We start from the raw sequence: 13847 nt of genomic DNA, 5'->3' as shown, positions 1-13847 counted from the left end.
ATGTGTTGTGTTAGCGATTTACTGTGTCATAAAGCAATCTAACTATTTAAACACCTATGCGCGACAATTACACGACTTCTTTAACAGTCTTTTAGGTACAGGTCGGTTAATGATTGATACGAACCTGAGAGCCAATTCATTTTTTGTGTAGTGCCGACTTTCAGTATCCCAAGCCGCCAATGGTTGCCTTTTGCAGAACTTTAACAACGGGTACCTAGGAATGATCTTAATATCACCTTGTTAATAGCATATCAAGCACGTGCTGTCCATTGGATAGGGTGTTGCTAACTTTATCAACCATAGCTTTTAGTTCAGTCTAATTTGTGTGGGTACCTACCGTTTTCTTTTAAACATTTTTGTATTACAAACTACAGTGGCTAATCTATACTTATCTATTGAAAGCACATGTGTACAGGAAAAATCACCGGCAAAGTTGCTACAATCGATTAACCGCTGCTAGATTATCGTTCTCTCTATTCGTTCCGCCGTTCATTAATAATCCGGGCAACAAATACAATGTCAGTTACTGCTCGGCCGACCGCTTGGAATCAACGGAACGATCTTGTTCCTGAGGCCCACTAAGCAACAAGCGGAGAGACGAAGTGGCGATATGGAATAGGGGATAATTATCAACTCCAATTAATTCTTTCAAATAAACGATAACAAATCATTTGTCAGCGCAAAGTATGACTCCGATCGCCACGTGAGCTGTTTAACACGAAAATACTACCAATGGAAATGCTCTTTTACGTGAGACATCGTGGTCCGAGGCCCATAAACAAATGCAATTAGCACTCTATTGTTTCGCGCTGACATTTACCGCTGCGACCAAGTCATTATCAGGGTCAACCCTTTCGGGCAAAACCCTTCTAAAGCCGATCTAATCAACATCGTCAGATCAAACGCCCATAGTAGTTAGTCATCCCACGGTGTAAGCATTCACAAAACAACCCATATTACTATCGGTGTACTTCTAGTGGGTCATCTTCTCTACCTGAAACGTTTGTTCGTTTTGCTGTGAAGGCTGCTAGCGATTAGTATGAACAGTGCCTCATTGGCGCGCGGAGAACAACCCGCTAAAGCGGCAGTTCCCGCCACTAAATCATACTATAGGTGGCGCGCAATTTAGATTCGTACTACGTAAGCAAACAACCGTAGTGCATATGTATGGCTACTCTCATATTGCGTCTGCTATGTTGTTACGTATTATTGTTAATGCGAGATTAAGTATGGCTCTTGATAACAAGCCTCGGTAGCAACTGGCCTTTTATATCGTCCAACGAGGATACGAAACAGGACATCTAGCTTATACTTGAAGGCATGCATTACAAATTAACTCGATGTTAATAAATAGCAGGACGAAGATTATTTTTTACTTGTTTCTCTATTGTTATGTTAGTGATTTTCGCTGGTTACTGAGTTGTTAATCGAGCATAGTGTACGTTTTGAACGAGGTTATTAAGTCATGCGATACCTTTACTTATACAGATTATGGGGCCCTTATTATTTTGTACGGTATGTTTATTGATAGACGTATGCAATATCACCAGGGTTACGTATAAGGTTTAAGCGTAAGCTCGTCATAATTATAATTTTTATATCATATTCCATAAGGGCGGCGCGTTAAGATGTTTTCTGTATTCTCTTTATAATAGTGACAGCGTTAGTTCACTCTCAGTACCGCTATGGTATTGACCCTAAATCTTTTTAATCTATTTATGCTTAGCCATAACTCAGAATACGTAGAAAATCCATATCATTAATTCCCAACATCCAGTGACCCCTACCCGTCCTTTTTTTGTTCCTGCTTATCATCAAATCATCGCTGCACTGACAATGCACCGTTCATGATATTATCGAAATTGAATATCCCATGCCCCTCTAGCATTAATCTTTCTTGCCAAACATGGACCCTGCCCCCGGATCCAGAAGGCCAGAAATGAAGACTACTTATCCCGCTACGTTAGCAACTCTTGGACGGTGATACATATTCCGGGCAACTTCTCTTGTGCGTCTCTACTCCAAACATAATAAAAACACTCATTCAGAATTCCTATATAGTTTCTACCCAGCCTCAAACAAATTGCATGCCGTTTGTCCTTGGGTGACCTGTGACACCTGCAGTTATTCATTAGCTGCACGAGTCCCTATCTGTATGCATCCTTTTAGCTTGTTCACTTCGAAGTTGGATACACTTTGTGGGCATACGGAAACGCTATTTCTTCCGGTTTACGAGAGGATTTTAGCATCGCTCGGCTAACGTTTCATAGTGCTCACTGCTCCTTTAGCCAGAGAGCTATCACAGAGACCACTCAAGTGATCGAGCTTCCTTGGACTCGATCTTTTCGCTCTAATGAAGAGATTGCGACAACAATGCTGTGAATGGCTCTCACTACAGCGGTATCAATACGTCAGTAGTCGCGACAGAGAATTAAAATTGAACGTGGGCTTAAAAGGCTAAATAAGTCATATACTGTAGCATCCATTATGTATCTATTCCTTTCTCGTACTCGTACTTTAGGTTTAGCCTTTTTCCCCTAAACTCTATAGCCTGCTATTATCGGTTTATTGCCATGGCGACAGGCTTTCACAGCCCGTAAAGTATTTCGGCAAAAAAATCTATCTTAACCGTGACATTTTCCCTCCCCTTTCCATGTCGTGGGTTTTAATACACACCATACGATAAAGTTTAGTTTGCTTCTTTTCGCGCAGCATTTTACTGCTTCTACTACTATTTCTATTCGTAGTCTATTGCCGTCAAAAGAAATAGCCTTCTAAGGCCCCCTCCGCAACTTCGTATGCGCGTGCTGTGTGGTTTGCGCGCCTAATAACTACCGACCGTCACCTCGCCGACGGGTCCTGAAAAAATACCCCTGTTACGTCTCATATGATACACGTACTCGTGGAGTACACAGGAACAGACTATTGCTATATGTTGTATTCGTCGTTTGCCCCCTGCACCGCATCACCTAGTCGGTTCCCTCTTGGAAACCCTTGCCTCAACGTCATATCAATATTATATGAATGTGACTTTGGAGATGAAAACATCGCCAATGCCGAGCCCCGTAAATAGAGGTGAGACATATAAAATAAATAGAAATAATATAGAATTGCCTCTTTTCGTTCGTCAACATGCAGCGATATCTATCGACACCAACCAGACCCGTAAATGATATAATGCAATTTGAACCACCGCTTGCCACTCTCTGCCACGGTATACGGGCTTGTGGATACGTATGAAGCCTGACAACTGCGCCGACAACTGCCAATAATCTGGACAACGCTAATTCAACTGCAGGCATTAGTTAAACAGGCTGAATATCGGTGGACACGTAGGCGGGCATCGACCAACGAAGGTGATTTAGGGCAATCCAGATATAGCGGAACTAGTATAAACTAGACGCAAAGGGAGTGACGTCGAGTTGTCCAATAAGTATTACTATTATTATTATTAGCACTACCTGTGAGGTTATTGTTGCTCACATATGCGGAGCTAGTAGTTTGCTACGGTGCTGTTTTAACAGGAACAATATTTTACCAGTTGCGTTAAGTAGCGAAGTGAAAAAAGTTACAGTTCCTGCTCCCATAGAAGGACCTTCTGAGATCAATGTATGTTTGATATGTTATCTCTATGTAAAAGGCAATTCTAGTGATTTTTCAATTGTTGCCATGTTGTTGAACGATGACAGGTACTACGACTATGGGTTGTTCCTCTCAGAATATAATTACTGAAAATAGCTGCTCGTAAAATAAAGATCAGGAATAATGCAGTAAGCACTGTTATAGCTCTAATACCGATTATAGTCTTTTCTTTTTGCAAGTTATGGCTATTATTTAGCTGAAAATATTAAGGAAATAAGTAGTCGTAACATGATTTACGTTTATCATCTTCAGTTTTGTACTTATTTGAACTATAAGAACCTTCAAATGCTTCACTCCGAACTCGACCAATATACCTTGCAAGAGAATCTGAATGAAACGCTTTAATTTCTCCTGTTAGCGCAGGCACTCGAAAATTCTGATCAATACACTGTACAAACTTGTTGGGGTAATAGTGCATTGTTGCTCAATTGTGGCTTACAGGACCCCTTGGTTCAGCCTATCTGTCCTAAAGAATTAATGTTATTGTTATCTAAGTACCGTTGTCAGATCCGTAACGGACACGCAAATAGTTTTCACCATTTTTTTAGAGATTTGAAATAATTATTCGTGCATATTATCGCTCGCATGAAGCAAACCCCCCAGAACTTCATTATTGCAACATAAACTATTGTCAAAAAGGTAAGTATTGCTAACATGGAAGGTTAATGTCGATACTATGAGCTTAGACAACTGACCGCTAGAGCCCTGGCCAAAAATGTAGGATGTCTTCTTCGAGGAGATGGAATGATGGTACTATGCCAACGACGCTGAAGTGATATATATTGAGTCTGCGTGCGAAGCCAAACAGGCACACCTCACAGGTTACCATAGTTGGATTACTATATAATAATAATAATAGATCCATGTCTATGTAGGTATATCATTTGAAAAAATCTATTGTTTCTAATTATTTCGAATAGAAACAGCAAAAAAAAATTGCGAAAACGCAATAAAATCAACGCTATAGTAATCTATCGGGTTACGGAATTTACGTACTTCGAAATGCGATTTCTTCTTCTAATGTATAATTGTAGCGCTATTGCTTACGTGTCTGTTCGTAGGGCTCTTGTTAGTTGCCATGGGTTTACGCCTACTAAGTATGTTATTATTCTTGGCATTCTCGTGTGATATGAGATCATTCCCACATATTGTTATGTGTGTAGATTATTTTATGTGACCTACGTCCCATATTATGAGCTGCAACACACTGGGCCCGACATAAAGCGACAAATAACAACATTAATAATAATAATAAGATAACGTGCAGATTAAAAACACCGCAGTTCATACGATCAGCATGTACGTTAGACATGACTATCGTTTCGAAGAGGTACGCCTGTTCAGCTTTGGTGACTTTCCTTACGAGATCTACACGCAAGGCTTTCTTACCATTGCCGAGTTTCTGGCCCGAACATCTTCGAAACATTTCACCCGAAAAAATCACTCTTTCAGTACCATTCAATTCCTTTTTATAGTTTTTTTGGAGTTCCGCGCCTCCGGAGCAGGAAGCTATGAAGTAAAGCAATTGGCCAATAGTCCCGTAATTAACACAGGTATACCGAAAACGTATTTCACATACGTGATTAACACATAGGAAACCTATTTAACGTTCGTAATAACATATGTAGCAACAACTCGTCACTCGTCGCGGTATAATTCGATTCATTTTAAATGATTTCAAAATTTCATCTATTTCATATCATTTCAGGATCCTTTCTTGATGGCGGTCGAGCGGTGCTCATTAACGTTCGCCAATGTAAAAGACGTCTTCTCAAAAAACCTTCAGACGATCTATGCTCATAGTGAATCGCTTTTGCTGCAGCGGTACAACTCATCAAGTATGGCGTTACGTAAAGCTTCCTTTACATGCCTCGGCTGTCGTGCTTGACTTCTCATAAATGCCTCGAACACTTTCGAATAGTAACTAACTTGCTTTAACAACGCAGCCTCCTCGGCGCGCACACTCGACAAATTGCGCCACACTGCATGTAGTTCCTCCTGCAGGCTACGTAGTTTCGATATCAGGCGCCTTAGGGCTACCTGTTTCGAACGCTCTAATCCCACTGTGTTTCTTTCAGTTAATGTAAACCGACGGCTGTTACTACTCGGCCTGTTCTTGCGAGGACGGGCCATAAACTCGAAATCGACTTCGAAGTCAATTGGAAACTTCACGCTGTTTCTAACTCGCTTCTCCCGTTAATTGTTGAACTGCGAATAGGGTAGCTTTGTTTTTCTCACGAATTTGCTTTACACTCCAGTTCTGTCAGTGAGCTTTCAGCCTTTATAGAGTACAAGCGTTTTTGCAATAAACATGTTCATGGTAATTGATATCATTGTAATGTATCAGCAAGCAATTAACGTGTAGATGGTTGACCTGGCAATGTAAAAGACCGTTACTAATATGTATACATATATATGATGTAAACTACAATATTTTGCCTATAAGCACTGCTTGCGAAAGGTTGCGATGCGCTCCTTTAGGTTAGGCTCCGCGAGTTCGTAGAGAGAGGGTCTATGATTAAAGAGCCCATACGGTTTTAAGAATCACCGGCCAATGCTATCGACAAGGTTTTCCAAAGTGCATGAAATAACAAGAAAGAGCAAGCTGCAACCAAGAGACCTGTTTTTGACAGTTTAATTTAACTTTAAGAACGCGTTCTATTGTCCGCCGTGGAAAATGGTCCCGGAGTACCTAACAGACAAGATTATCCCGCTACATCGTAGCTTTAAACTAACTGCTAACATAATCCAGACGCTAGCTGAAATAGTTATTAGAATTAGAGAACGCGGTTTGAGATTAGCGTTGGCGAAATCGGAGGCGCTTAACAATCATCCCGACATGGTAATTGAGGTCGAAGGTTCAGTAGTGCCAGGTAGTTGGGGGATCCAGTCAAACCTGACAATGCAGGGCACAAAAATAACAAAAAAACCTAGGGCAAAAAACCTAGCAAAAATATTGTCAAATGTTCATGGCCTCAGTTAGCAAAAGGTTGTCGACGACGATGGCGTCGTTACCCAATGTGTTTTGTTCTTAAGTGTGTCCCAAACATATCAGTACACCAGCAGCCTTTCTGTTGGCAGGTAATAGTTTCATGGTATAGAAAAGCTAAAAAACAAAACCTTCAGCGAACCCGATGGCAAAACAATTGAACTGTTATTACTCTATACGGGGCAAGCTGAAAGTGAGCTTGGGGACTGGCTGGAAAAACCAAGAAGCGAATTGCTTTCTCACAGGGCATGGGCAATTTCAACATTACCTGTACCATATGAAAAAGGTATTTTCAGGGACAAGCCTGCTGTGCACCGATAAAGTAAAGGATGGCGCCCAGGCGAAACGGAAGGTGCTAGAGGACATTAGAACAACCTCATATAACGCAGAAGTAAAACGTCCGATGATAGAAATAGCTAAAAGGCTTAATGCACAATATATGCAATATGTGGAGTGCTAACGCAATGTAGAGAACCTTAGAGTAGAGAAATTTCTGAAGTCAGAGAAAATAGATTCCCAGAGAAAAAAATGTTATCATGCCGTTGTCACAATGGAGGGATTCTAACTTTCTTTGACAACAGCCTAGCACATCTGGTGCAGTGAGAATCCGACTGGGGGTGATCACGGCTTGATTCGGCGGCATATGCCAATTTTCCTCCAATCCTTATTAGAATTAAAAGGAGATTCGGGTCAATTTAATTGTGAGCGAGGGTATGAGAACCAGTAGGCAGCGGAATTTTTTTAATCGAAAAAAATGAACATGGACTGTGTTAAGGTCGCTAAGATGATCGGGTTAGTGACTCAAATAGTCGTCCCAAACCAGCTACTGTGCACCATGCACGAACCTTAAACCATAATTCTTTTCTAACCTTAAATCTGTCGGTCCCAATCGTTAACTAGCAGCATTGCGGATCTACCGCATGCGTGATGAGTACTTACTGAATGATTCTGTCGCAGTCAGTCCCCAATTTCGCATCCCACAAGATGCATCTGTTTCCAATACCTGTGTGCCCAGATTCACAGCAGAGCAGCATTCCTGGTGTGCTGCTTCAGTATTGGAATGTCGGTCAAAGCGCTTCTACATGTTGAAAATCTATTTGTTACCGCACTGAGCTCCCATCCACCCGTTGGGGCAATCCACTTCAAAATATTGCGGGAAGGTCTGTTCTTGCTCGTGAAAAGCCGTTTAATCACCAGTATTTCAGTACTTTTCTCACCGCTTTTGCTTTAGCCCCATTTAGAATAGGACTGCAGAGCAGAGTATGCCGTCGTTTTTAATCCCGCATTGGAGTGATCACAGCGACTTATCTGTTTCAAGCAGTAGGCATAGGGCCACGAGATTTATCCAGTCCCGTGGTCTCACTTCTGCTTAGTAATAGTCGACATTGGGTCTTAGCGCCCAGAGTAACAAAACATGCCCTAGAGCCAGATCCGCCGGAAAAAATATCATTCTGACTAGCAAGCTGTTCACGTGGTAATTGTCCCACCAGAGACCTTGGTTTTTATAATAAACAGAACTGAGGGACGTTGCGTTTTTGTTGCAGCGTTCTGATTTCCTAGTTCTAGTAGGACCCCAAAAAAAGATTAGCTTGGTCCTGTGATTCCACGGCTGAATATTTAACAAATACAGAAGGGTGATTCTTAGCGAGAAGTTTGTATCCGTCGCTAGAACTTGATACGTAAGTTTCGCAGGCATTTTGTATTTGCTCGTCTGTTTGTAAAGGTTTTCCGAAGCATTTTCTTGGAATATTCAGCAGCTTAAATACTTGAGATCTTAGCGATTTCGTAGTGGCCTCGTTGACCAATTAAGGATTTAATTTAGGCTGACCAAATCGGATTTTTATAGATCCAGAAACCTTGTACGTAGACAGGAGTTCCTTGTGCTCCACGTTCCACTCCGCAAGCAAGACATGTAAGCAATTTTCTTTATTTTTCTCAATTTCTTCTTTTTTAAAGTTGTTGATGGTGGAACACCAACGGCGTCTAGAAAGGGTGATGGTGCCGTAGTCAGCGATTGCATTTATTTACACGCGAGCGTTTCGCCCGTTCCAGGCAAACGGCAGAACTTGAACTACCACATTTCAAGCATATATTGAACGAGGCGCTGTCGATTGTTGCGTATATACGAGGATGAACGAAGGCATTACACTGTCAATGTCATACCATTCATACCTAAAAACATTGATAAGGGCAGGTTCAGTAATATAATAATCCCCTTCTTTTTAGAGAGGGAAGGATCATACTCAGCGAATTTATACCAGTCAATGTTACTACTTGTAAAAATATATTTTGATATAAGTTCAGTCGACCCGCCTATGTATCGGACTCAGTAGGGATACTTATCACAAATTTTTACTAACTCATCCCACTTGATCTAGTCATAAAAATCGTCAATGACAGCAGAGTCTGTTGGTGGTAGTTGTCACCTCTGTTCTTGTAGTACACGGAGCCTTTAAGGGTCTGTTGCGTGCATCCTTTTCAATTCCGGCAACGAGGTATTTGAATTATTTAGCGTTCTTATTAATCTGGTCAAATTCGGAGTCCGTGTAGTATTCAATCTAAAACACCAGCGGCGACTCGAAGTGTTAGTTCTGCGGTAATCAGCAATAGTAATTGTGGGTTCTATCCCGCCCGCAACACGCGAAGGGTACAAGTATTGCCCCTTCACTGAGCGGGACGAGATTTATACCGTGTTTGGGCAAGTCATTCTCTCCCATCAAGCCATGTCTCTAAAAGGGTTATCTATATAAGTGGCCAGAACTTGAGATAACATGAGCACTGATACTATTCCACTTCTGCCGTTTGGTTATTCGCGTGAGCGCGTTGATCCTTCAGTCACTTACGGAGAAAAGATTGTCCGGACAGGTATCAGAGGCAATGGTAGTGTTGTTCCAATCATCACTAGAGTTACTAGTATTTATCTATCATCTTTCGGTGCCGATTATCATCGGGCAAACAAACGTTCACCGGTACCAAAGAGAGGCACTTGATCAAGACATGACTATGTGTAGTGAATCGTACTCATAGTATCACTAGATCTAAGCGTAGCAGGAGATACGACGTATATCGTCGCCGACAGAGTTTTAAGAGGTTTTTAAAAAGCGTACCTACGTGACCTTAACCCGAAAGATATGTAATGCATCATGTGGCAACGGAGTTGCCAAAGGAAAAAGGCAAAAGTTTATATATCAGGATTGGGCCAATATCTTCTTTTTTTTCGAGCGGGTAAACTAAGAAGAGTGAAGATGACATTAGTACCGGACATATGGCAGCATCCTGAATTGCGAGCTATCAAGGCAAATCGGCAAATCCCAATATTATTCCATAAAAGTGCGAAAGATCCAGATCATAAATTTTCAACAGAGTGCCGCACTCGATCACCGTGCCGCGTGTCGTTATTGTAGACATGTCAGATATCTTCTTGTGAAAGGACAGTATGGCCCTAGCACACTATTATGCCGACACGTGCATCACATTCGGTATAATTACGACCGTGAAGCAATATTCACCATTTAAGCTATTAGTTACATGCACAGAAGCTTTAGTGTATCCAGAAGGATTTTAGAGACCAATGAGCATATCGCTACGGGTCTCCGTTTTTAGCTTATATCACTATAACACAAAACGCAGCATTGGGATGGGCCTATATCTGAGCATTCGAAACCTAGTTTCATATGGCATAGTTCCATGAAGATTTAGGATCGATGTCATGGTTGTTAACCTACCTAGTAAGCTTAACAATGAAGCATCATCTTTTCTAGTTAGTAGTTCCTTTGAAAGACAGGTATCTCCATTTAGCTTAGAGTCTTACTTACTCACATAACCCTATTTCTGGCCCATAAACTGTGAGCGTTTTTTTTACAGTTGAGAAAGTCGAATGCGTAAAAGCGACACCGGCGGAGCTTTAGAATAGAATCCTCGTGTTCAATACGTACAGAATTCGAAGAGTCAAGCTAGAGAAGACATGTATATTACAACTGAAAAACACCCTAAAGCATCCAAAATGGATGCACTTATTCAAAACAGAATAATAATAATAATAATGGCGGGCAATTGAGAAATATTAGACGTCCGACGTGAAGCTACAAATACAAGAGGAACTAAATGTATTTAGCTCTTGAATGTATTAAATTAAATGTACTAAAAATATGTAGTTCTTTTTTGGCATACATTTGTGATCTATTTGTGTTGCAAACAAGCATAAACTCATATAATGCTTAGAATGATATTAATATTACATTTAAATACCCAACTACTTAGAATGGTAATTTCTTAAAAAAAAAACTCACCTATTTACCTTCAAACGAAATTTTTTAAATTTTATTTGTGCTTTTTATTACGAGGACCAGCTATTAAAAAACGAAGGATGAGATATCGATAGAGTAAATAAGTTAGTTGGTAATACGTTGTAGCTACAGATGGTGGCAGCAAGAAAAGAAAGATACGCCCGACTCCAGTTACCAAAAACGAGTCAGTCGGTCGACTATTTAAGAAATGATGAAACAGGCGACCAAGCTGCAAAATGACGGTCGCTAATTGAACGTTCGAGGGGTATAAGTATGTTATTTTTTCTTTGAGGCTTATAATTGTGTATTTAACGACTAGGTGGTGAATCAAGGTTCAAGGACAATGGCAGCCGTCCGGGCATACTTTTGAAATACTCTACTCGGACCAAGTTACGGACTTTTGTCAGGCGGAGCCCAACACTCATCCCAGTCGGTTGTGGATCGCACGGGGTCGTTGGATAACTTCGAATAGTCGGATTCGAGGAGGTTCCCGCTGGAAGTAGCATCCGGCAAAGCAAAACTAGGCGTGCGTCTCAAGATCTGATGAAAATCTGCGTGCGTTCCCACAGAAGAAACTGTTTCTGCTGGAGCGCCTCGGTTTGGCTCGATGCGTCAAGGAATCGTGCCGATGTGACGCTTTTTCGTAAATCATATTACTACGGCGTTGCTGTCGGGCTTTTTAGCCCTTGCGAAGCTTGCAAATGATGACAAGATGGACCGATATATGGCTAAAACAGAGAGCTCTGGCAGTGTTAACAAGCGTTTGCAATAGGTGAAGATTATTCTGTTATGGTTCATGCTAGTACTGATAATACGGTGGCATCTTTGGATAATTGAGGTGACTTATCTATAGCTTGCTATAGACTACGCGTGATAAGGGCAGAGACTGAAAAGTTTGGTAATAAAGCCTTCATTTGGGCTGCATTTTTCATCAGTAGTGCGTTATTGACTGGAAATATATGTGTAACCATGGTTTGTACTCGAGGGCTACGTTATTTGTCGTTCATATATCCATGTGGCTATTATTTTTTCTCTTGTTATCAACTTCATTATTACTATAAAATACCCACTTTTTATTTCTCTGCAAACATAGCATTTGTGGGTACTTTTCTCGATTTGGGTTATTTGGGATCCTACTACCGTCTTACATTTATCACTACATTGTGCAAAGAACTTGGTTACCTTAATACAGCCGGTAAATTCGTATAAGTACGAGAACATCGTGTATGCTGCATTTCCTGTTAGCGATAGTTGCTACTAATGAGAGACTCCCGCCAGAAACTTTATCTTTTTTTTAGAATTTATTCTTATTTACCACGCTGGCAGACGTGTGACCAGTAATTAAATATTCCACGTTAGCGTATGATAAAACCCTAAATATATGATTTCATTTCCACTGTGGAACAGCTTTAGCGAATGCGTTTCTTTTGTTTAACCACGCATAGCCTGGTATATATTGCCATAGCTTAGTTGCAGTTTAGTAGTAGCAACAGGCGAAATATTGTTATAAGCGAAAACATCAAAATGCTACCCCCGTTGCTTGTGAAAAATTGGCCTAACAGCAAATCTTCATTGGCCTGGCTTTTCCCCTTTTCTCGCACTAGTATTAGTTTAATGGGGATCGACCGCAAATCCACATCTGTTCATCAAAACAACAAAGACGATAGTGACGGCGCCAACACGAAAGCTGTTTTGATACAACTGCGGACGGAGTTGTCAGAAGAAAAGGACCGAGATTGACAGGTTTTCGGGGGCCGAAATAAATAACGAGCAGAAGACAAAGAATAGTGTGAATGGTCAAAAAAGTCTTCGCCGACAGCTTCGTGGAAGAGTTACGCTCGCCTTGTTAATTGAAGAGACTCCGCCTGTTGCAAGTCGCCACCCGGCAGCAGTAAAAACAGTGGCAATGCCTTCGTTTGGATCAGAGGGGGAAGTAACTGCGTCTTTATATTGAGGAAAGAAGCGGAAATGTGTAGAGCGACCAGCTTAGACAAACGAAAATCGCGAAGCTTCGCCTAAACAAGGAAAAGCTTCTAAAGTTCCTGCGTCAAATTGGAAGATTCAACACGGTTCTTCATAACAGCGTGCAAACATTATGGATGGGTACATTACGTGTCAAAGTTCGTGATGAACAAAATTACCTTATGCAGTTGCTACTACTTTTTTTCACAGTTGATCTAAGTCATTATCATTTTCCATTAACCAATGACAAGATTGCGTCTGGGTCGCTGCACGAATTATTACAATATTCGTTTAACCAGGACCCCTATACAGTATTTAAGTTTTGTGAACAGGAAATTTTGCTGTGACCAGCCAGGACGTTGAAGCATCGCTTAACCACCTTGCTCCTTCAATAGAGAAAGGGGCAAAGACAACAATCTTACAGTTTGTCAGGCCCAGCTGTTAAAATGTAATAACAGTTTCGGACATTCAGACGCGACTATGTATCGCAAGAAATAGGAAGTTGTCATTAAATCCCCTAAATTAAAAGCAGCGAAACGACATGTAACTTTAGTTAGATCGAAATATGTTATGGTTTGATCCAACTTCGTACGATCATTAACTTTACCGGAACATTAACTTCTTTTGGTTCATCAAAGGACATCTACTAATACATAATATAGTAGAAAAACACTTAGGGCCGGCATTCCTCACCACATTACGTTACGTACATCCATTTGGTATTCTGTATCGATAGTTCGTTCAATATTTTAGGTATACCAATGGCCTTTCCTTGTTTGTTTGACTATACATAATATATACTGCTGGAATTTTCCATATATATACATAAAGAATATCATGATTTTCCGTTGCCTACGAACTGCTTGCGTCGCACATCGAGAATGGCAATTTAGCTAGACACAATGTAAATATGTCCGCATAGCCTCATTTTTGAGTTTGCTGGTTTCTAGTTAGAGTTATCGTATGCC

The 13847-nt window shown here is 40.9% G+C and overlaps 2 long non-coding RNA genes across 2 annotated transcripts in view; one reads left to right on the top strand and one right to left on the bottom strand.

Annotated features, from left to right (window-relative positions):
• The window catches only part of LOC147754365 (uncharacterized), a 21986-nt gene extending 14275 nt beyond the window's left edge, over window positions 1-7711 (bottom strand). The window contains exon 1 of the long non-coding RNA XR_015316754.1: window positions 7571-7711. This is a non-coding gene — a long non-coding RNA (uncharacterized LOC147754365). The remainder of the gene's footprint in view (window positions 1-7570) is intronic.
• Window positions 3121-13650, top strand: LOC147754364 (uncharacterized). Its single transcript, XR_015316752.1, has 3 exons — window positions 3121-3609; window positions 5351-10110; window positions 11237-13650. It is a non-coding gene; the product is annotated as an uncharacterized LOC147754364 (long non-coding RNA).
• The last annotated feature ends 197 nt before the right edge of the window (window positions 13651-13847 follow it).

The sequence above is a fragment of the Varroa destructor genome, unplaced genomic scaffold (genome assembly GCF_002443255.2).
Source record: "Varroa destructor unplaced genomic scaffold, Vdes_3.0 BEIS01000007.1, whole genome shotgun sequence".
NCBI classification, from domain to species: Eukaryota; Metazoa; Arthropoda; class Arachnida; order Mesostigmata; family Varroidae; genus Varroa; species Varroa destructor.
The sequence above is the reverse complement of the archived record's forward strand: the minus strand, read 5'-3'. Positions and strand labels throughout refer to the sequence as shown.